Raw genomic sequence first — 25,629 nt, 5'->3', positions numbered from 1 at the left:
TGAAGCAGTCTGGGATTTTAAATAGGAAAAATAGAGTAGAATTCACTAAAGAAGATGGAGAACAAAGATGGCGGAGGTGATGGTTATCCCCAAGGTTTTTCCCTCATGACATTTTTTACCATTTTTCATTAACAAATTTTGCTTTTTGCTTGTTTTTTTCCTACCTCCCTTACCCTACCCCACACATAATAGAATATTAGTTCTTTCAGGACAGGGACTGTGGTGTGTCCTATTCGTTACTGTGTCTCTAAACCTTGGTTTACATATTTTATAGAATAAGCCAGTACAGGCGGGCACGGTGGCACACATCTGTAATTCCAACAGCTCAGAAGACTGAGACAGGAGACTCTCGAGTTCAAAGCCAGCCCCAGCAAAAGCAAGGCACTAAGCAACTCAGTGAGAGAACTTGTCTCTAAATAAGAAACAAAATAGGGCTCGGAATGTGACTCAGTGGTCCAGTGCCCCTGAGTTCAATCCCTGGTATGCTCCCCACCAAAACAGAAAGAGCCAGTACATGAAAGAAGTAAAGGTAGGTTGGCATAATGTCACACACCTGTAATTCCAGTGACTCAGTAGGCTGAGGCAGGAGGATCACAAGTTCAAGGCCAGTCTGGACAACTTAAGGAGAGCCTGTCTCAAAATAATAAATAAAAAGTGCTGAGGATGTAGCTCAGTGGTGGAGAACACCCCTGGGTTTCATCCCTAGTACAGAAGAACAAGGAGGAGCTGAGCTTGGTGGTTCACACCTGTAATCAAAGTAGGGACTGAGGCAGGAGGATCACAAGTTCAAAGCCAACCTCAGCAACTTAGCAAAGTCCTAAGCAACTCAGGGAGACCTTGTCTATAAATAAAATACAAAAAAGGACTGGGAATGTGGCTCAGTGGTTCAGTGCCTCTGAGTTCAATCCCCAGTACTGGGGGTGAGCCGGGGAGAGCAACCATGAGGACAAGGAGGAGGAGTTGTTATTTAACAACTCTGGCATTTTCCATGTATCACTGAAAATACCAGATCATAGAGATCCAGTAAAATCAAGGTGCCTGATCCAAACCAAATGTTACAGCTTTCTAGAAAATACAGTATTTGCTTGGCTAGAACCACAGAGCAAAGACTTTTGCCTATCTACCACATATTCTCTTACCCCATTTTTTTCTGGCAGCTGACTCTATTGTGGAAATCTCACTTTACTGACTCGGAGTGAGCACACCACCAAAATTTCACACTACGGGGGCTACTAACTGCACCCTGGCCTGGGTACGCAACCTGAGGCCTGTCAGGACCTCCCACAGCTGCTAGTAGAGTTTGCAGAAGAAAAGTACTCTCTTTTTGTTCCACAAAGTAAGCTGCCTGTAGCTAACTTTGTCCCCCTCGGGGAGATTTTGCCTGAAAATGAAGTCAGGGCAGAAGACAACAGTGATAAAAGAGGAACAAAAAGATGGACTTATAATTGCATGTGAACTCCTGGATCCCTTCCTTCCCAAAGCCAAGTTCATTCTTTGAACTTTTAAGGTGGGAACTTAGAGTCTTTATTAAATAAATAAAGTGGGTGCTCACAACTAGAATCTTTGTTAAATACATCCACTGAGCAAAAGTTCAAGTTTCTCAAGAAACCACAAGGGTATTTTCTTCTTCTTTAAACTATCTTCCAATGAAACAAGAAAGTATTCAACTATACCTAATGGCCTGGTGATAATGGGACCATGATTAATCCTATGCAAAATAAAGATCTGGGCTGGGGTTGTGGCTCAGTGGTAAAGCACTTGCCTAGCATGTTTGAGGCACTGGGTTTGATTTTCAGCACCGCATTTAAATAAAGAAATAAAAATAAAGGTCCATCCACAACTAAAAAAAATTAAAAATATATAATAAATAAAGATCTGTCCATTCAATTCATTCAATTGTCTATGGCTTCCCTGCTCTGTCCTAGAGATGGGTATAGAATGCTAGCATGGAAGCCAAATTCTTTTTGTTGTCTGGAGAATACTAATAGTAATAAGTTTCATGTAGATAATACCAGGGAAGAAGCTGGAGTGGTAATGACAGTTGAGAATCAGGAGCAGAGTCAAGACAGCAGGGCTCGAGGGATACAGTGTTCAGGGAGCTCTCAGAGGAAGGAACTTATATGACAAGATCCAAACTATTACTAGAATTTTTTTCAAAATAAAGCAGAGGATCTAGGCACCGTGCAACAAGCCTACAACCCCAGTGGCTCAGGAGGCTGACACAGGAGGATCCTGAATTCAAAGCCAGCCTCAGCAAAAGGGAGGTGCTAAGCAACTCAGTGAGTCCCTGTCTCTAAATAAAATACAAAATGGGGCTGGGGATGTGGCTCAGTAGTCAAGTGCCCCTGAGTTCAATCTCCGGTACACACATTTAAAAAAAAAAAATGAAGTAGAAGAAAAGTGGGGTAAGGAGTTCTAGACAGAGAAGAGCATCTCAAAGACCTAACTCAGCAGATCTTAGGTCAGGAGCACAAGATGTGAAGTTTGGGGAACACCTCCACAAGATCACAGGTCATATGACTTCCTAAAGGTTACACACTCAAGTTTAGCATCTGTACCTCAGTGACACTTTCCCTTTTGAAAGCACACACTCAAAATTTTACCCAATAGTCTACTTTTTCCTCATTTCTTTCTTTAATATATGCAATTAGGATAGACTGTCATGATATTTAGTAGGCTCAGTACAGAATAATACAAATGATCACGTTTCAATCAAAGGCTGCAAATGGCTTAGCATTCAAACTGTGTTTGTAACTATGGAAGTAATTTATACATAATCCTCCTGAAGATGAGCTCTCAGTTGCATACCATGAACTAGGCAAAGGTTATGCCTTACACCCTCTGAAGAATCTTATAATCATATATTCCAATAATAAACCTCTGTAGAGATGAAGCGGTTGTTTTATATAACAAGATCATATATCTTTCAGCTGGAATAAAATGAAATTTTGAAAACAAAGTTATTATATTGTTAAATGGAACATAGAAAAGACATCTCTCTTCCTTAGAATGTTTGTTATGAATTTAAACAGAAAATATTTTATGAGAACAGCAATAATAACTTATGAACAATTCTATTTCAACAACTTTTTTTAATGAATCAATATTTTTGCTCGAAAAGAACATTCTTCTCGCCTGATTTGTTAATGTTCTTTAAAATATTTTTAGTCAAAATGGTGCATCGCTACTTCTATCTTGCCTAGCGAAGACCAAATCATGTTAATTTTGTGCAAACCACACATCTGTTCTTTATGGAAGATCACTATTTCTCACTTGCTAAAAATACATAGGAAAGCAAAAACACTTTCCCCAACTAACCAGGTACACATTTAGCCCTTACTGCAAATATTCTGTGCTCCTTGAATTGAGGAAATCACATGCCACATTGGTACATGTTAATCTGCTGCCTCCTTCTCATAGAGAGGTGTTCTGTTTCTGTTGGACACATTTTCAGGAAGTGAGGTAATGCTTAGTTTTCCCCTAAGAAAGTAAGCCTGGGGCATGCTCAGAACTGGCTTAGTGGGGCCATTGTTTGAAGGTAGAGGAGGTGGTGAGTGGTCTGATGAAATCAAGATAAGACTGAACTCCAAGGCAATCAGTATGAACATTGGAAGTCACTGACGTCAATTAGTCTTCTACAGAAGAAATAGCTATACCGTGGTATGTGGCCTCCAGATTAATAAATCATTATTGAGCCTACAGTTCTCTTCTCTGCTTCTTTTCATCAGACCCTTCACATAAAAGTATTCTTCTCCATTATGTTCCACATCAAAAAAATGGGAAGGAAGGGAAGGAAATACTTCAGATCTTTCCCTATACTGGTTGCAAAATATGAACTGAATGTTCTTCAATATCTACTGATTGAAGGCAATCAAAAAATATGCAAAGGGAATTAACAGAATGTCTCTGTTTAATGCCCATTTTTCATAGCACATGTTTTTGATCACAACAATTTTGCCTAAGACAGAAATTCTCCTTCCTTCCTTGATGGCACGGTTCTCAAACTGTGAAGGGAATGAATTAACATTCCTTGGAAGTTCTAGCCATTTCTCACTTCTCAATTAAGAAACTTAGAGTTAGGCCGGGCATAGTGGGGCATGGCTGTAATACCAGTGACTCAGGAGGCTGAGGCAGGAGGATGGCAAGTTCAAAGGCAGCCTCGGCAACTTAATTAAGGATCACAAGCTCAAAGTCAGCCTCAGCAACTTAGCAAGGCCCTAAGCAACTTAGTAAGACCCTGTCTCAAAAATAAATAAATAAATAAAAAGGGCTTGAGATGTGGCTTAGTGATTAAGTATCCCTGGGTTCAATCCCTGGTACCAAAGGTGGGGGGAATGTTTGGGGTAAGATACATCTGTACCAAACATACACAGAATTTTTTTCCTTTTTCTTGTCACTATTCCCTAAACAATATAGTATTAATGACTAGTTAATCGTATTTGCATTGTATTAGGTATTACAAGTAAACTAAACATAATGTAAAGTACACAGTAGGATATGCATAGGTTATGTGCAAATACCGCACCATTTTATACAAGAGACAAGCCGTCGGATTTCGGTGTCTGAGGGATACTGAGGAACCACTGTATTTGCATAAAGTGTTCATGGTTCTCAAATGCTTTCACTGGTTTTATCTTATTTAACCTTAACAATGACTCTGAAAAGAGATAAAGCAAACATCATTCATTAACATATTGAGTAGAGGAAAATGACACTTTAGAGTTTCTAAGAACCCAGATCAGGTTCCAAGTCAAGAGACTTGCAGCTTCGGGTTTGAACAATTCATCCTCTGAAGGAAAAGTCCAGAGAAGTCCACCGTCTGCCTTGGCCACAGCCTGAGTCACGGCCCAAGTCTGCCATCTTTCATTTGGACCTGACAGCTTACATTTGGACCTGACAGCTCTCCCTGCCTCCTTTCTCTCCCTCACAGCACACTACCAGTCTCATCTTTTTCTATCACTTATCAGCTCATGTTACTGCTGTGCTTGGATCTAACAGCTCCTATCTTACTGCATGCAGAATCCCTCTGACCTCCTCACGTGGCCCACAAAGTCCTCCATGATCCATCACCTGAGCACTGCCAACTTCAGGTATTACCAGTCATGTGGATCTCTTCTTTCAAAATTTTTTTTTTGTTTAATTAATTTATTTATTTGGTACTTTAGAGATTGAATCCAGAGTACTTTACCACTGAGCTTCATCCCAGCCCTTTTTTATTTTTTATTTTGAGACAGGGTCTTGCTAAGTTGCTGAGGCTGGTCTCGAACTGGTGATCCTCCTGCCCCAGCCTCCTGAATCGCTGGGATTACAGGGCATTCTCCATTGTGAGCACAGTAAACACATCACCTGAGAGCCCTTCCATGTGCTCTAGAACTTGAGTCCCCAGCTCACCAGGCCTCCTTACCATTTAGGTCCAGGTAATGTGCCACATCCTGGGTCTTCCTTGACTAAATCACTCTCTATTACCATATCACCTGGTTTAATTTTCTGATAGCATAACTATTTGAAATTATCTTACTTGCTTATTCTCTCTCACTCTCTCTCTTTCTCCATGATTTAGTCTTTAGTCCCAAGAAAACCATCACATTCGAAGTCCTTTCTCTAGTGTCTATATTTTTAAAGACACAGGGTCTCACTACCTTGCCCAGGTTGCCTAAAAAGATTCTCCTGTCTCAGCCTCCTGAGTAGCTGGAATTGCAGGCACCTGCCACCACGCCCAGCACCCCTAGAATCCTCTATCCCCAGCATCCTTAACTAGTTTGCAGTTTACACCCAATATAACCTTTTGAATGAATGAATTAATAATCTATTGTAAGTATTTAATATTTATACTGTGAATCTACCTATTATATAGACACAAATTATGTATCTTATTAGTTATTTATGGGTGATTGGGTATTGCAATTTTTTACTATTATAAACCACATGGAAACAAATACCTTTGTTCTTATATCATTGGGCCTTTGGGCAAGTATTTCTGTAAAGTCAATAAAGATAAAGGTTTAGAGGGGGTTTTGTTTGTTTATAAAGAAACGCATTTATTTCTCCAAGGTCAAAGGGTTACTTTTGGTGAGGGCTTCCTTGCCATGTCACCCTATGGCAGAAGACAACACTCAGAGAGAGAAAGGGCAGGATTGGGGTTTTGATACCTACTACAAGTCACATAGTTATTCTTTTAATCTTCCTTTGGTATATCAGGGTCAAAAATGTGATGTTTTCTTTTTCCTAGATTTGTAGATTTTTCCCACTACAATTTGGACTTCCCTTCTAATATCTCCTGTTAATACATACAAATAGGACTGTCTTTATCTACGGAAAATGAAAGGTATATCCACTTTCTATTTAATCAGGTGATCAAAATTCTACAAGTGACAACTGATAATTTGTCACATAATTCTATGTGCTCAGAAGTAGGACATACTTTTAAAATACCATGCAAAACTTAATTTTTCTCTTTTTAAAATGAGAAATCTGTAAGAAAATATATACATTTTCAATAATCAGTCAAGGCCTTCAATTCAGTCTTACTAGTTTCACTACGCTGACCAGTCTTCTTCACGTAAGAGTACTTAAAGCATTTGGAAAGATTCTAGTCTCTAAATCTGACTTTTCTTGCTTTTTATCATTAACCCCCAAACTGACTGGAAAAGAAAAGAAACCATGATACTTGAAGAATTAACAAAATTGACTCCTTTGTCTTGCCCAATTAACTTTTCTTGTTTCTGCAGCTTAGGAGAACACCACAAGGGCTTTGTCAATCAGGTGAAAACCTCTGAGGAAAATCCAAATTCCCATTTAAAGTATTCAAAAGTAAATGAAGCTCAATATGGCCTCCTGGTTGTCCTGCTGGGAAAGCTGTCTCAGGTTTCAAATTCTCAGTCTCTTTTCATGAAAACTGTTTTTAAATCTTGGGGTAATCTTTTGTGATTAGACTGATCTCACCTTTCAATAAAGTTCTCTACCTCTTGTCTGAAGTTGCCTGCTAGACCCAAAACACAATAGCAACCCCCTAATTCTCTTTCCCCTCCACACCGGTCACCTTTCAACACATGTCCCTCACACAAATGGATGAACAACCATGGATACTTCATTGGCCTTGATGATATAAACATTGTTCACACTGAAAATCTGAAGTCAAGCAAAGCTCCAATAAACTGTCTTTTTCTCCATGAAGCCAGTAGAAAAAATGAAGACCAAGGTTCAATGCTAAAAAGTTGGTTCCTATATGGGCTACATTTTCTGCATTGAATTATTTTTAATTTCTAAAAAAAAAAAAAAGGTTTCCTCAGAAACATATATTTTTTCTGAGTGACTCAGTTATGAAACATAAATTCATATTACTGATATGTAAGTACCCTGTATTATCTTACTCTTCCTTCGGTGTATCAGGGTCAAAAATGTTGTTGGTTGGTTGATGTGTTCTTTTTTCTAAATTCGTACATTCTATGCCAGAATTCTAAATCATTTTGGCCTCACCTAATAATACGCTTTGAACCTCATTGTGTGCTGGTGAGCAAAAACAGAAATGGAAGTAAATCACTTCAAACTGCCCTGTGACCAGAAGGGCTCATGCCCCAGCAATCTCAGGAACCCAGAACCATCCAGCAATTTTGGACTTCCCCAGAGGATGTTGGGAATTTACCCCAGCTGGGAAAGAGTGAGCTGAACTGCCTGCTGGGATCCAAGACTGGCCGCTCATTCCAGAACAGCATAAAAGTTCAAAGGAAGCCATCCCTTGGACACCATTCCATTCTCCATTTGTGAAGAAAACCCAGAAACTGACTTTTTCTCTGCCAATGAACTTTGTAACTGAGCTTTGAACATAATCTCATGGTCTACAGCAATCTTAGGTAATTTTTTAATAATATCCCCAAAACATGAAAATTTTTACCTTACATTCTTAGGACCTTCTGAGAATCATTTTCATTCATCATGAAGGAATTAGACTAGATGCTCCCAAGCTTCTTCCTTGCTCTTGTCTTCTATGGTGTGTGTTTGTGCTCAGCCACCAAGCATTTGCTAAACATTTATTTTGTAACGACTAGATACAAGATATCTCAAGATATTTAAAAGGAAAGGCCTTTAAGAAGCTTACCCCTAAGTCAAAATACTGGAGATTGAAATGAAACAAATTACTTTACAAGCATGTATGAATATGTCAAAATGAACCCCATTATTATGTATAATGCACTATTAAAACCATTTTTTTTTTGTACCAGGGATTGAACCCAGAGACACTTAAACACTGAGCAACATCCCCAGTCCTTTTTTATTTTTTATTTAGAGGCAGGGTCTCACCAAGTTGCTGAGGCTGGCTTTGAACTTGCAAATCTCCTGCCTCAGTCTCCCAAGTCATTGGAATTACAGGTATGTGCTCAACTAGTAAAATGATTTTTTAAATTTCTAAGCCAAAAGAGAAAAAAAGAAAGAAAGAAAGAAAAAGCAGCTTACCCTACCTGTTTCCAGGACAATTTGCCTTGAGTAAAGTACATCCCTCTTAAACTTCCCTGACCTTATTGACAGTCAACTTTTCACTCAAAGGTTTTTGAACACAATTCCATTCTCCTGTGCTCCAAAGCCCTGTTATCACTGAGTTCTAAGTCCTTACTAACTGCTGGTATTATGTCACAAATTCTTAACTCTTTCGCTTTTCTTGAGAAACTTCAGATTGACTTTCTATGGAGGGACATTACTAAGAACTTACCAGTTGATCCTCACAAAAGCACCGGGATCCACTGGGAGTTTGGCTCCAAACCGGCAGGGCACACAGAGCTGGTCTCAATGGAGTGGGAGTTAGAGGCTCCTCAGAGCCACGGGGATCTCTGCTTCAGGGATAACAGCAGAGTCTGCGTGGTGATGCACACCTGTAATCCCAGCAACTTGGGAGGCCGAGGCAGGAGGATCACAAGTTCAAAGCCAGCCTCAGGAACTTAGTGAGGCCCTAAACAACTCAGCGAGACCCTGGCTCTAAATAAAACATAAAAAGGACTGGGGATGCAACTCAGTGGTTAAGCACCCCTGGGTTCAATCCCCAGTACCAAAAAGAAAAAAAAAGAAAAAGAGAAAAGCAAAAGGAAAAAGAAAGAACAGCAGGGCCACGGGAGGCTTTGGAACAGAATCGGTGCTGGGGTTGGAATAAACAGCCTGCATTGCTGGCCACATGGGGAAGGGTGACAAGAAAGAGTAAAAGTGCATTCCAAACAAAGGAAAGAACAGTTATTCAACAAATATTTGTGTTAGATGCTCAAAACCCAGTGGTGCCAATATAACACCTTCTTTATGTTTATGTTCAGGGCTGTGAAAGCCCAGAACAGATTATAGCATAGCTACAGCTCTTTCTCAACGCTGCTCCGTTGCCAGGTGATATTCTAAGTACTCATTATAATTCCTCACAGGGGATGACGGGACAGACACAGACAGGCCACGTTGCTTACCATGGTCACACAGCTAGTAATGGATCCAGTCCAATTCCAACCCAGGCGGAATGGCTCTTAACCGTGAAAAGAAAGTTGTTGCTTCTCCTCTTGTTGCTATACAGAAGCCAGCAGTGGCAGGTGGGAATGGGGATAGATTAGAGAAAGATTTTATGAAATGGTTATTGAGTATTCAGTAGAATTTAACCAGATAAGATGGGATGACAGTGTGCCAGGAGAAGCGTAGCTTTGGAAAGAGAACTGGCTGGTGCACCACCATGTCTATTATAGAAACATGCCCTTGACCTCCTTTAGCAGTGAGGCTGCAGTGCTTTGGGGATGTTATTCTAATAACAAAGAGAACCCAGTGAAAGGTTTTAAGATCAACAAAGCTCAATTCGGACTCCTAGGAGACCACTGTGGCTGTTGAGGGTGAACGCACTGGATGGGCCCAAGGAATGGAGTCAAAAGCTATTTTAGTGAGCAAATGAGATGCGATGGTGGCTTCCTTTAGGATGGTGGCATGGGAGCCAAGCAGACAGATTAGGAAAAAATACATATAGGAGGTAAAATAACTAGGAGGTGACACTGAGAAAAAGAAACCAGGGAGGAGAAGAGATGTGAAGGGAGAAGGTGCCGTGATCATGTAGTTCCCTGTGCCCCAGGGAGGCCAGGCACAGAGGAAGGTACAGCCCATGTGTGAAGCTAAAGAGGATACACTTCCTCCAGGCACAGTGGCGCACGCCTGTGATCCCAGCCACTAGGGAGGCTGGGGCAGGAGGATCGCAAGTTCCAAACCAGCCTCAGCAAATTAGTGAGGCCCTAAGCAACTCCGTGAGACCCTGTCTCTAAATAAAATAGAATATTAAAAAGGGCTGGGGATGCGGCTCAGTGGTTAAGCCCCCCTGGGTTCAATCCCTGGTACCAAAAAAAAAAAAAAAAAAGATGCTACTATAGATCTTCTTTTTCTGTGTAAATGGCATATATTTTTAAATACTTTTATAATTTTATGATTTTAGATCTACAGAAAAATTCCAAAGATAATGCAGAGATTTCCTATAGGCCCTTCATCTAGTTTTCCCTAAAGTCGACACCTCCCATGGCCACAAGGTGTTTGTCAAAACCACACTGGACAGCTCTACTAACTCCAGGTTTTGTTCAGATTTTACTAGATTTTCAGCTAATATTCTCTTGCTGTCCCAGGATGTCATCCAGGGTAGCACGTATTTCATTCATCCTGTCTCTTTCGGCACCTCTTGGCTGAGATAAGTTTTCAGTCTTTCCTAGTTCTTCATGACCTTGAGAGTTCTGGGGAGTATTGATCATACATTCTATAGATTGTCTCTGGGCTTGCTGGCTGTTTTTCTCATGATTAGATTAGAATGTTAAAGTGTTCCAAGTATGAAGATGACACTAATAAAGTTCATTTACAAAGATCATTCCATGAACTGGGAAGGAACTAGAATGTTGCTCACTAATTACGTGGTAATAATCTCTACAAGGAGACTAAAGGTGGTTTCTGAACTTACATCTTTGTCATTCTTTTCTCTTGTTTAAATACATCATGTGGAATGCTGGACAATATATTTTTGAAAAACAAAAGTGACTTTTCTTTCAAAAGACAAATGGCAGCCGGGCATGATGGCTCACTTCTGTAATACCAGCAACTTGGGAGGCTGAGGCAAGAGGATCACAAATTGGAGGCCAACCTCAGCACCTTAGTGAGATCTTATCTCAAAATTGAAAAAAGAGGGGGGGGGGGCTTCTGGGTTATGACTCAGTGGTAAAGTGCCCAATACCAAAGAGAGAGAGAGAGAGAGAGAGAGAAATAGTAGCAAATAAATAATACATCAAAAGTGGTTACTTCTGGGTGATTAAAATATGGATGACTATTGGTGATTGGTCTCTTCTCTTAGAGTTTTCTCTATTTTTAGAAATTCAAAAATAAAAAGGGGAAGGGGTAAAAATGATCCTAGAAGGGAAGGAGGAGGGCAGAATGGCAAGCAGGGGGACCAGATTAGAGACTATTGCAGGAACGAGGGTGAGAAATGCTGGGGACCCTAACTTGGGAACAGACATAGCAGGTGCTGGGTGGATGGAGTCTGCCACTCTGTAGGCCGACTGGATACCGGGCTCAGGTACAGGGAAGTTTCTGGTCCCTAACCTAGCCACCTCAGAGTCAGGGCATTCATAGAGCTAGGGAGCCCAGTGGAATGGTTTGAAGGGAAAGAAATGAATTTAATGGCGATCCGCAAACAATGAGTCTGACGGTGTAGCCGTATCTTTGGCCCTTCTGATGTCATGTCTTAGGTGATTTCTTCCAGCTTCTTCCTCTTGATTCGCCCACCACTTAATCAGTGGAATTTTTCTAAAATTCCTATTTATTCCCCTTTTACATACTAGGTATTCCTAAAATAACTGTTCAGGTTACTTCTCCCTAATTCAGTGTCATGGTCCTACTCGGACATCTGTTAACACTCGGAACCAACATGGGTACACTAGTATTACCTCAATTACAGATTTTATTCCCATTTCACCATTTTTTTTACTAAAGTCATTTTTTTTTCTTTCCCAGGATCCCTTCTCAGATACCACATGTTTCTCTAATTTCATGAGAAAAGCAGAGTGCAAAGTTCTGACCCTACCTTGGCCCTTCCCAGGAAGATGAATTTAGAGCTAAATTAAACACTCAGATCTTTCTTCATTCATGAAGTGAGTTTGATAATAACACCAGCTCAGCCCCTCAGTGTTTTTTGTAAGAATCATAAATGTAGAATATGGGTACCCTGAAACCCTTGGAAGTTACGAAGCTGTGCAGACACAAGACTGAGTTTTTGTGAGTTAATGTTGACTCTCTTATCATTTATCACTAGTAGATACGACTCTAATAGAACTACCCCTTGTATGTTAATAGAACTATGAGGTAATTGACAGGATCAGATCATTAATGTATATTTGACTTAGAACTATATAATTTTTTTCCTTTGGTACTGGGGATTGCACCCAGGGGCACTTTACCCTGAGCCACATCCCCAACCCTTTTTATTTTTTATTTTAAGACAGGGTCTCACTAAGTTGCTTAGGGTCTCACTAAGTTGCAGAGACTGGCCTCAAACTTGTGATCCTCCTACCTCAGCCTCCAAGTCACTGGGATTACAGACAGGCACCACCATGCATAGCATTAAAAATATATTCTTGAAAAGTACTTATATTTAAAGTAGATTCAGTTGCGCAGGATGAATAAGATCTGGAGATTTATTGTGCAGCATGGTGACTATACTTATTAATATTGTATTGTACACTCAAAACTCTCGGAGAGAGTTGATCTCATGTTCTTACCACCACCTCAAAAAAAAAAAAAAAAAGTGATGTGAAGTGATGGCTATGTTAATTAGCTTGATTGTGGTAATCATTTCAAAATGTGTACACATATCAAAACATCACATTATAAACCTTGAAATATATACAATTTTTTTCTGTTAGTGGGAATCAAACCCAGTTCACACATGCTAAATAAGTGCTGTACTACTAAGCTCCATCCCCAGCCCTTTTTTAATATTTATTTTGCAACAGAGTCTCACTAATTTGTAAAGGCTGGCCTCAACTTGCAGTCCTCCCGCCTCAGCCTCCTGAGTAGCTGGGAATACAGGGGTGCACCACCATACCAAGCAAATATGTACAATTTTTAATTGTCAGGTATATCTCAATAAAGCTGGGGGAATAAAAAAAGAAAGTAAATAAATTAAAATATATAAGTATGGCTGTGTCTATATTTATTTCTTATATATACACCCTCATATTTATTTAACATATAAATCCTGGCAATTAGTTTAAAAAAATATTGAAATACACACACATTTATATTTATAAATAAATTCTGGCAATTTACTTCAACTGATGCTGAGCTGATGTGACCTAGAAGGTGCTAACTTATCCAGTCTCCTCCTTCCGATGCCTCCCAGCTCCCCTCTGAGAACCATTCCATCCTGGGAAGGAACAGCCTGATCTCCACTGTCCTTCACCGAGCCAAGCACACCTCCTGGGCTCCTCAGATGGCTTCAGTATGTGGGTTTCCAAAACCACTTAGTGAGATGCATAGTTTAGAGAGGAACAGAATAAAAGTTTCACAAAATCCTCACCTTCTTAGGCATAAATTCAAGAAAGCATTCGGGCCTATTAACAAATGTGACAGCAAAAGAAGCAGCAATAAAGTGGAATGTCCATCAGAGGAAAATCATTTAATATCAGCAGTTGAGAAAAATATATATATATGTCAGCAGTTGGCCACCATGCCAGTCTCCTGGCCAAGTTCCTCCTTCAGATTGTGGCCGGCAGGATGGTCCCCATTAGGCGAGTGTTATGGTTTGGATGTGAGATGTCCCCCAAATCTCACGTGAGGGGCAATGCAAGAAGGTTCAGAGGAGAAATGATTGGGTTGTGAATTAATCGCCTGATGGGATTAATTGAGTGGTAACTGAAGGCAGGTGGGGTGTGGCTGGAGGTGGGGCATTGGGGGCATGAGTTTGGAGTATATGTTTTGTGTCTAGAAAATGGAGATCTCTCTCTCTCTCTCTCTCTCTCTCTCTCTCTGTCCTTCCTGATCATCACGTGAGCTGCTTCCCTCCACCGCACTCTCTCCACCATGTTCTGCCTCACCTCGAGCCCCGAGAAAATGGAGTTGGCTGTCTGTGGACTGAGACCTCTGAAACCATAAGCCCCCAGATAAACTTTTCCTCCTCTACAATCATTCTGGTTGGGTCTTTTAGTCACCAAAAAAAAGTTGTCTGAAACAGTGAGTCTAGATCAAACACGACAATTTCGAGAATTTCAAGCCAGATGTACGTCCTGTGTCCAACCAGGGTGTAAAATTCATGGCACTCGTTTATGGAGCAGCCTCACTTGAGGTATTTCCCCTTCTTACTCTTCCTTTCTTTGGCCTCACTTTCTTACATCTAATTTTTACCAGTTTTTGATCTTGTAACAGATGCACTTTCGTAAACTGTCCTTTTGATGATAGCCATCTTTACAAAAGTCTGTATCAATCCTTTTATGAACAAGACCAAGATTAAAAAGTAAGTGATAAGAACAAAGAAATAATAGAGCCGGGCGTGGTGGTGCACACCTGTAATCCCAGTGGCTCCGGAGGCTGAGGCAGGAGGATAGTGAGTTCAAAGCCAGCCTCAGCAAAAGTGAGGCGCTAAGCAACTCAGTGAGATCCTGTGTCTAAATAAAATATGAAACAGGGCTGGGGATGTGGCTCAGTGGTTGAGTGCCCTTGAGATCAATCCCCAGTATCCACCCCCCAAAAAATCGATAATTGACATTATATTCACTGTCTTTTCAAGGTTCAACAATTCATCTCCCCTAATATGTGAACTCTACAGAGTTTTCAGTACCCTTCTCTGCTGGTCCCACGCTCCCCAAAACAAACATGTCCACACCCTCCATGACGTCTACATGTACTTTCCTGCCTAAGTAACATGTTATCTCATTTAGTCCTCCTTTGATTCAGAAAAATTGAAGAATTTGTCTGAGTATATTCAGATAGTAAGCAACAGAGGCCAGAGTTGAACCTTGGTCCATCTTATTAAAATAAAAAATAAAAATAAAAAACTTACAGTCTTTGCGGGGCCTGGTGGTACACACCTATAATCCTGTCAAATCAGGAGGCTGAGGCAGGAGAATTGCAAGTTCAAGGCTAGCCTGGGCAAGTGAGCAAGATCCTATCTCAAAATAAAAAAACAAAAGGGCAGAGGACGTCGCTCAGTGGTAAAAGCATCTCTCGGTTCGATCACCAGTAACAGTAACAGCAAATAAAAAAGTCTAAGGTCTTTGCAGCACTGCACCCAACTCTCCAATCCCTGAGGGTTTGGCATCTAACAGGACGACTGCTGAGCTTGTCACCCTGGTACACGCCCAGTGACACAAGAACGGGAACACGCCTGAGAGACACTTCCTCAGCAGGTCTCCGTGTCTCCATAAATCCTGTCTTCAATTCTCAACTCTGTCCCATTACAGGCATTGCAAAACACTTCGCCAAAATAAAATTTATGTTTGACATTCTGTGGAGGATTCAGTTTCCAAGCCTAAGATGTTCTCCAATCTGCTTCTATTAGTTTAAATTTAAGGAATGACCAATTACTTTTTTCTTACTCTAAACCTGAATATCAAAGCTTTCCTGAATTTTCAAATCTTTGTAGAATATTTCTACTGGCTAATTTCTCTTACCCTCAAGTACAGATCTTAAAATTAATCTCCCTTCAGAACTATTCTATTTCTGTCAGTGAGGTAAATGAGGTAACAGCTCCATTCACTCAGAATAAACATCTTAGATTCTTCTGTCCTATAGATAAAATGGAATTATAAAGTTGAACAGTCAGATCCTGCATCAAAACATCGCTTAGAGAAACCATTTCAGCCACCTGCCTCCACATTAGTCAAAAATAGATTTCCAGAATATTTTTCAGTCATAAGAAGCCATGAAGTCCTGATACATGGTAAGTGAAAGAGACTAGACAAGAAGCCAGGCATGGTGGCACATGCCTGTACTCCTAGCAACTCAGGAGGCTGAGGCAGGAGAATCACAAGTTCAAGGCCAGCCTCAGCAACTTAGTGAGGTCCTAGACAATTTAGCCAGACCCTGTGTCTTGCTAAAAAATAAAGGGGGGCTGGGGATATGGCTCAGTGGTAAAGCACCCCTGGCTTCAACTCCTGGTACCAAAACAAAAGAAACAAGACACAGAAGGCCACAGATTATATGAAACATCCAGAATCAATGAATCTATAGAGATCAAATGCAGATTGGTGTTTTCCAGAGGTGGGAAAGAGAATGGGAAGAAACTGCTTTTCATAAGAAGGGGTTTATGATGGAAATATTTCAGAACTAGATAAGGGTGATAGTTGTACAACATCGTGAATGTACTAAAGGACACTAAATGGTTCACTTGAAAATGGGTGATTTCATGTTACATGAATTTCAGCTCAATATTTTTTCTTCTTAATAAATAGGCTTCCAACAAGTCCACCAGCCGCCAGCTCTCTGTCTTATTCCATCCTATCCCCTGCTGACAGATCCATCTTCCCGGAACACCACTTTCATTAGGAACCCATTATAAGCTTCACTTTACATCCAGATTAAAGTTATCTGTCTTCAATGATCTGAGTACCCAGATTTATTTTCCATAAATACCCCATCATGTCAAGGTTCATCTCCTCAATGAACTTCAAATATGCACACTTGGGCTCATCCCTTCGGCCAGCCACGTCCACCTAAAATTCTCCAAAGTCCAACTGAAGCCTCCTTTGGGTTGTTCTTGCTTCTCTATGCATCGGGGCATCTCCCTCCCTGGGGCCCTTTCTGCATTTCCGTCAGCGCTAAAGAATGTAGTGCTTTCATCTAAAATGCAAAATGCATACAGCCCAACAAAACTGCAAGTTCCTTTTAAGGCAAAATACCATGTCAGGTGTAGTATTGATTCTCACGCTGCCTATTTCACTTTTGGGAATATAGGAAGGACTCAATAAATGCTTCATTGATTACTCATTAACTACTACTCATCCATTTCTCCCACTCCTCCTGCTAAGCTATAGTATACCCTTTGTTTGGAACAATCCCCAACCTGCCGTATGACATCCACTCCCTTATTTAGCAAGAAATAGTTCCTCTAATTTCAGGGAAATTGACTACATGCCATCTAACGAAGAAGCACCATTAATATGACCAGTCCCAGGATCTATAAGATAGGGGGAAAGTGGCAATATACATTAGCCATCTTTCCTTCATAGAAAATTCCTGAAACCACAGGCTGCGTTTGCAGTGCTCTCTAGAAAGAACAGATCGCCATAGGTGGAAGGTGATGGATAGCTAGGGAAGGGTGCTTGGAAAACACACTTTAATATATGTCCCCTCAACCAAAAGACAAACAGAACCAAAAATAATCATTAATCAAAAACATTCGATCTTTTGTTCAACAAACCAACCTTTTACAGTCCTCCTCACCTTCCCTTGTCCCATACATTTATTAAGTGGCAGAAGGAGGAAAACATTACAAAGCTAAAGATTTCACAAGAGGTTATGGTTCAGTAAAGAGGGGACATATGGAAATCAGATAAGGGCAGGCGTTCAAAGAGAGAAGCTGCAATAAAGGGGAGAGATTACCATTTTGTACTTGGGGCATCCCAGTACTTAAATTATTGTAAACCCAGTAAGAACAAGGACTAGTCTAACACAGCTCCCAGTTTTAAGCCTCTTCCCTTCTGAGAAGCAAGAGATCAGGGCTGTTTGTGTCCAGACATATAAAACAAAGTGTGAGGTGGGATGTGGGTAGGATCAAGACATAAACATATCAACACCAAATACACATAGATCCAAACATAGTGGGAATCTGATAAAGGTTAAAATCGGCATGATAAAGCGATCCCAATTATCTTTAATATCAGACGTTTGTCATTTTCATAACATTGTGATTTCATCATTGTATTTATATAATACATGCCGGCAAAGTACATAAGCTTTGTTGTTGAATAGATTTACATATGTAGGTTGGGGGATCAATGTTCTTTTCCTAATGTATTTTTTATGCTATATTTCATGAGCAATTCCAGTTTGGCTTCAGAGCAACATTTTTTCCACCCACATGGGAAAGCCTGCCAAGCCTTCAAGGTTTTGCAATATTCTTTTGTAGTATTCTTTTTATCAGGGAATCAAGTAAATATTAATTTTTTTCTAAAGAAAAAAGTATGCTTCACTGCCAAGCACCCAAGTTACAGTGTGATATAATATGAACTATCAACACGTTCTGTATGTTCTCCAAGGACTTCAATGGAGATACCATGGCAGCAGTTAGCTTCGGGGAGAGGTGTACGTGCAAAATCATGGAACTGAATTTACCCTAGAGGCCTTAAGATTTTTTAAGAAAAAATACATAATTGAAGAATCTTGCCATCTTTGTTCCTAACCAGTTCATAAGATCAATCATTTCACTTTTCACAACCCGAGATCTCTGAGATGTAGTAGTTATTAGCCACCCTACAGGAGACTGCCTAAGAATCCATCCTACCCTGGAACCCTTTTTCAACACAGAATACCTAGACAACAAAAAAACAAACACAAACAACACACACATACACACACACACACACACACACACACACACACACAGGTTTGAAAAGCAGAGATGATCTGATCTCAATTCACAGCTAGGACATCACCTCAGGCACTACGAGGCATTATAAAATGCCTTTATTTCTTGAAGTTGAAATACTTTTATGAGCCACCATAGCAGGGATTTGAAGGAAAATAAAAGGAAGGAGATTATTAAAAAAACCACAGGGTTGGGGGGCTGGAGTTGTGGCTCAGTGGTAGAGCACTTGCCTGGTGCGTGTGAGGCCCTGGGTTCAATCCTCAGCACCACATATAAATAAATAAAATAAAAGATTCATTGATAATTTTTTTTAAATTAAAAAAAAGTGGAGTTTAAAAAAAAGAACCCTATGGGGAATCAGAGAAAAAGTTGGAAAAGTAAGATTGCCAAGAATCCTATTCTCTAGGACACACTTGAGGCTTCAGATATCATATCCAAGTTTTATTTCTCTCCAAAACCTCTGGGTAGAATCATATGTAAAAATCCTGGCTTGGCTGGGTGCTCCTGGGAGGTCACTCTAGCTTAAATTTTTTTTTTTTTTTTTTTTTGCAGTGCTGGGGATCGAACCCAGGGCCCTGTGCTTGTAAGGCAAGCACTTTACCAACCGAGCTATCTCCCCAGCCTCCCTAGCTTAAATTTTAAGGTTGTTTCGAAATTAAGTACCAGCAACATCAAATCAGCACCATATAGTAATAAGGAAATGAGGTCGCTGGAGAAAACCCCACACCCAATGCCATGTGCCCCTCAGCCTGGAGCACACGGAGGAGTGGATTACTCTCCCACAGTTTAGACCAACACATCTATATCCTTCAAGTCGCTCAGTCCTCTAATTAAAAGAAGCCCACTTGGATGATAGAAATATGCCCGTGCATAATGAGTCATTACATAGCATATAATTTTAAGCCTGCAACTCATTATCAATTTAAATCACAGAGAGTCTGGAATGCAATGATAGATACGAAGTCTGGCAGAGGAATGAGGCCTCACACGAGTAACTGTGTGTGTGCCTGTGATTGTGCAAATGCTCGTGCGTGCGGGTCCCACCCATGAGTATGGCAGTGTTGACAAATGAGGCCAGATGGAACATTCACTTTCTGTGGTTCCTTGTTTAATCAGGCCACTGTGACTATTTGATCAAGCCACAAAAGGTATCTCTATTTGCCAATGAGGAAATCAATATGAATAATGAAGTTTCTTTCAAGACCACACATAGAAACATGGGGTTTCCCTACAGAAACTGCACTTGACCTTGGAAAGAAGAAATCACCTAGCATTTGTCAGACCCATTTACCCATTCACTGCAAAATCCCTAGCGTGCACACCCCACCAAGGAGAGTGTCAAGCAAGTATTGGGCATCCCCGCACCAAGTAACCTGCCCAACATACTCATAAGGAAAGCTTCCTTGGGGGTTGCTGTGTGGAACATCATTGCTTTTCTCTGGTAGTTCCAGTCATAAGACCTTATCGAAGAATCAGTGGGCAAATTTGAGAGCGATGCTACTTCTTCCCTTCATGAGAAACGGTATGAAGTACTAATTGACTATCAATCATCTCCTTAAAGTTGCACATTCTCCCAGGAGAGGACAGGGTAGCGAGCATCAGTAGGGAACAGATGGGCATCCCTCTCCATTTGAAAATGGAGTCCAACCTGATAATATTTTACATGACTTACTTGAATATGGGAAACTTGATTTGTTCAATGTTTCTTAGTAGTCAGTGGGTTCACAGTAGAACACAGGAAAGACTATAAATTCTTATTGGCAAACAAAGAAAAGTAACTTGTCTTTAGACCCAGTATGATTTAATAAAAAATTTCATGCAAAAAATAAAAAAAAAAGTGAGGATCAGGGTGCAGTTCAGATGTAAAGAGTCAGCCACATACCTGTAAACTCAGTGTCTTGGGAGGTTGAGGCAGGAGGATTGTGAGTTCAAAGCCAGCTTCAGCAACTTAGCAAGGCCCTAAAAAACTCAGAGAGACCCTGTCTCTAAATAAAATATAAAAATGGACTGGGGATGTGAACCAGTGGCTGAGTGCCCCTGGATTTAATCCCCAGTACCAAAAACATAAAGAAATAAAAAATACAGATATAAAGTACTTGCTTAGCATGTACAAGGCCCTGAGTTCAATCCCCAGTGGAAAAGGGGGGAAAAAAGTGACTGTAAGTTTTTTGTTACACTCTTCTTGGTAAAAAAGGAAAGTCTAAAACATAGAAGCTTTTAGATGTTGAGGTAATATATATTGCAATAATAATACTTTCTGCATGGAGTCCATTTTCCGTTCTTGGGGGGTGTTTTGTTGCGTTTTGTTTTATTTATTTTATTTATTTTTTATACCAGGGATTGAACCCAGAGATGCTCAAACCCTGAGCCACATCACTAGCCCCCTTTTTCATTTTTTTATTTTAACATGGGGTCTAGATAAATTGTTGAGGCTGGTTTCAAACTTGCAATCCTCCTACTTTAGCCTCAGGAGGCTGGTTTGAAACCACCATGCCTGGATTTGGGTCTTGTTTCTTTCATTTACCATGTATCAGAACTTTATGGCTTTATATGACTGAAAAATATTCTGGAAATCTATTTTTGACTAAAGTAGAGGCAGGTGACTGAAAAGACTTCTCTAAGCAATGTTTTAATGCAGGGATGAACTGTTCTGAGTGAATGGAGAGGTACCTCCCTTACCTCACTGATGGATAGATACGGTGTGTCAGGAGCTGGTAGGTGGGGGGTCATGATTAACTATTAATAGGTCCAGGGTTCTTTTGGGGTTAAAATAATTTTTTTTTTTTTTTTTTTTTTTTTGTACTGGGGATTGAACTCAGGGACTTTCCCACTGGGCTACATTCCCAGCCCTTTTGGTATTTTTGTTTGTTTGTTTGTTTGTTTGAGGCAGGATCTAGTTAAATTGCTGAGGTTGACCTGGAACTTTCCTGCCTCAGCATCCTGAGTAGAAATGATTACTGGCATGCAGTACCACCTTGGCTAAGCTAAATATCCTAAAATTACATAGCTCCATAAGGACATTAAAATCCACTGAATTGTACACTTCATTCTTTCAGTTTTACACTTTAAAAAGGTGAACTGTAAGTTATGTGAATTATATCTCAATAAAGATTGAGAACCAAAACCGAGCAAAGTTTCTTCTAGATTGAAAGGTACTCAGTTAATGGATTTTTTTTTCCATACTGAGAATTAAACCCAGAGGTGCTTTACCATTGAACTACATCCCCAGTCCTTTTTATTTTTTATGTTGAGACCGGATCTCACTAAGTTATGGAGGCTGGCCTCAAACTTCCCATCCTCCTGCCTCCACCTCCCAAATCACTGGAATTGCCACTGCCCCTATCCCCAGCAAATGAATTAAAAATATCCTCACTAATCATATTATTGGAAAATTTACAAATCCTAAGGATAAAGGGAGGATACAAAAATCTTACAGAGATTTTCACCTACAAAGGATTGAGAGGTATTCTGATCAAAGACACCTCTAGCAGCAAGGGACGCCAGGAGACACCGGAACGTCACCGTCAATGCTCTGAGGGAAAATGATTCCTGATGTGGAATGTTTTCTCCAACAAAACAATAAAACAAGCATAAATGAAGAAGGACCAAGAATTATTCCCTCCCATACGTCCTTTATGAGGATGATTCCTAAGAATGTACTCCAACAGACTGTGGATGAAAAACCAAAAGGAAGAAGATAGGGGGTTTAGAAAACTGCCAGCTCAACTCAACAAAGAAGTCCCAAATGACAACTGTGGAACAGCTTGAGGGATTGCAGCAGGACAGAAGATTCCTAGAGGGCGTTCAATGATTTTTTTTTTTTAAAGCATTCTTTTTTTTTTTTTTTTTTTTTTTTTTTTTGTAGTTGTAGCAGGAGAGAATGCCTTTATTTTATTTATTTATTTTTATGTGGTGCTTAGGTTCAAACCCAGTGCCTCACATGTGCCAGGCAAGCACTCTGCCACTGAGCCCCAATCCCAGCCCAAGGATAGTCCCTTTTTTTTTACCAGGAAGTAGATAGAATCTTTGGGAAATAAAAGCAACTTAATCATAAGATAAAGGTATTTAAAGATGTAAGTTAGAAAAATTCTTGTGTCTCAGGGCTAGAGATGTCGCTCAATGGTACAGCAGTTGCTGTGCATGCCCAAGGCCCTGGATTTCATACCCAGCACTACAAAAAAATAAAAATAAAAAATGTCTTGTCTCATACCAGGCATCTCCCATAATAGGAAATCAATATAAAATACCTCAAATAAAAAAGAAATACATAGCTGGGTGCCATGGCACATGCCTGTAATTCCATCAACTAGGGAGGCTGAGGCAAGAGGGTCATAAATTCAAAGCCAGGCTCAGCAACTTAGTGAGGCCATAAGCAACTTAAGGAGACCCTGTCTCAAAATAAAAAATAAAAAGGGCAAAATATAAAAAGGGCTGGAGATGTGGTTCAGTGATTAAGCATCCCTGGGTTCAATCGCTGGCACTGAAAAAAAAGAACAGAAAACAAAAACTTTAAGAAGTAAATGTGCTTCCCTGGAATAAGCAAATTTAGTTGTAGATAAAGTTGAGGAAAGAAGTTATTATTTTGCAATATAAACATTCTATAGCATTTCCTTTTTAACCATAATTAGACATTATTTTGATAAAACTTTTTAAAAAGTTTAAAATCAAATATATTCACTCACTGATGACCAACTACCTGCCTGCAAAGTACAATGCTAAGGAACAAAGGGACATATGAAGCTGAATAATTTATAGTTTCCAAGAGGAGCTTAAAACCTTTTGAGGTGTAACCAAATACAGTTTGGTCAACTGGAATCAACTATGGAATTTGACAAATTGAAATAAACACTAAGAGACATTACTCCTCCCCAAAATAAGGTGCAGTGGGTGATTAATTATACCTAAAAATAAGACCAAGTTGTATAAAAGAGGTGGCATTTGAATTAAATCCTAAAGCATTGATGGGATTTTAGTGGATGGAAAAAGGAAAAATTATATTCTAGCTTATCCTAAAATACATTCCACAAAAGGACAATAATTTGTAGACATTCCTAACCCAAAACCAATTACACCTTCCAGGAAGGAGCTGTTATTTTTGAAATACTCATCTGAAGAGGAGAAGAAATATTCAGAATATTTCATGCTAAGCTCAGACTTACCTGTACCAGAAAATATTTTCTGAGCTTGTGAGTCACTTAGTTACTTAAAGAATAAAATCCTGAGAGAAACAAGATTATATTGTGTGTCAGTGACCATGAAGATTAAACTCATGAAGATTAAACTGGAACAGTTTCTGTTGACTTAAATATACTTTAACTTGACCTCTCTAATTTTGTAATAAAAATAGCAGGGCTTATTATATGGAAAATGTTCATACTGAATCATAGTTTGAATGCTTTTTTCTTTTTATTTTTTTATTAGTGCATGTCTTCATAATTTCTAACTTGAAGTTTATTTTGCTGAAGGATTAGACTTATAACTAAATCTATCACTATCTAAGCCAACAAACCTAATCTAAGTATTTTATTTATTTATCATTGTTCCTTTAAAGAAATGAGATTTTTTCCTATCCAAAGTCAATTTGGAGTCAAAATGGGTTAAAGCTTAATGAGTTTTGCTATGAAGTCACTTGAATAAAAAAAAAATCATGAATCTTTAGATTAAAACAAATTTATTTTTGTTGCAAAATCTTTTTGAAAAGTTGTTAAACTTTTTAGCACTGGTATGTCTTTAGCACTGAAATATACATCCAAATGTTATGCAATTGAAAATTTGAATACTTTAAAAGCTTAAAAAAACAGATATAAATAGTTAATTAAACTTTTTTAATACCATATCATAAAGTCTTATTAAAATTTTCCTCTGTTTTCTATTTATTCTTCCACTTCTACGTGCTTAATCTCAACAGCTTTCACATATCAACCTCATTTATTCAGGCAGAGATAAGGCTAGTGGGGGGGAAAGTAACTTAATGTTTCAAGTCAACAAATACTTATTAAGTGCCTATCTTGTACATAGAAGTATGCTAGGTTTTAACTCTTTTTTTTTTTTTTTTTTTTTTTTTTTGTACTGAGGAGTAAACCCAGGGCACTCTCCCACTGAGCAACATTCCCAGTTCTTTTGAATTTTATTTTGAAACAAGTTCTTGTGACCATAAACTTGGGATCCTCCTACCTCAGCCTCCTGAGTCTCTGGGAGTACAGGTAGGTGCCACTGGACCCAGCTAGGGTCTCTCAAGAAGAAGAAAGTAGCTTTTTACCTGGTCTTTGCTCTCAATTGTATAGAGAGAATTCAAATGAACAAGAAATTGCCGAACAATGCACTATGGTAATAAATGCTAATAGGAGGGACATAGAGAGCAATTTATGGATTTCCAGAGAAGGCAGAGTTTGACTGAGCTGGCGTGGAGAGAATTGGCAGCCTCCAGAGAAGTTCCAGTCCTGGCACCCCAAGTTTAGGTGGTGTGGTGGGAGTAACTCAGGGGAAGAAAGGAGGTGTCTAGCATGCACAAGGCCCTGGGTCCATCCATAGCACTGCAAAAATATTAAAATAAAGGGTAGAAAGAAGTAGGAAGAAGTAACAACAGTATGAGCACAGCCACAGACAGGAGGGAGAATACAGCCCTTGAAGTTCTGGTTTGACCAAACTGAAACAAAGTCACAGGGGAGGGTGGGATACAGTTGGAAGAACTAAGAGTCGATTTATATGCAGTCTTTGACGTATTATGTCAGCAATAGGAAGGAACTGAACTGTGAGATGAAAGGAGATGACATAACAAAGAAGCTCTTGTGTAGATTAATACTGCAACCCTCTACAGTGTGAATATTACAAGTTATTCAAGGCAGTCATGGCGGCATACACCTGTAAATCCAGGTATTCAGGAGGCTGAGGCAGGAGGATTGCAAGTTTGAGGTCAGCCTGGGAAACTTGGCAATATCTAAAAGTGTTTTTAAAAATGGGAGCCGGGGAGCTGGGAATGTTGCTCAGTGGTAGCATGCCTCTGGGTTCAATCATTAGTCCCACAAGAAAAGAAAGAAAGGGAGGAAAGAAGGAAGGAGGAAGGAAAGAAAACT

The sequence above is a fragment of the Sciurus carolinensis genome, chromosome 5, assembly GCF_902686445.1.
Source record: "Sciurus carolinensis chromosome 5, mSciCar1.2, whole genome shotgun sequence".
NCBI lineage: Eukaryota > Metazoa > Chordata > Mammalia > Rodentia > Sciuridae > Sciurus > Sciurus carolinensis.
The sequence above is the reverse complement of the archived record's forward strand: the minus strand, read 5'-3'. Positions refer to the sequence as shown.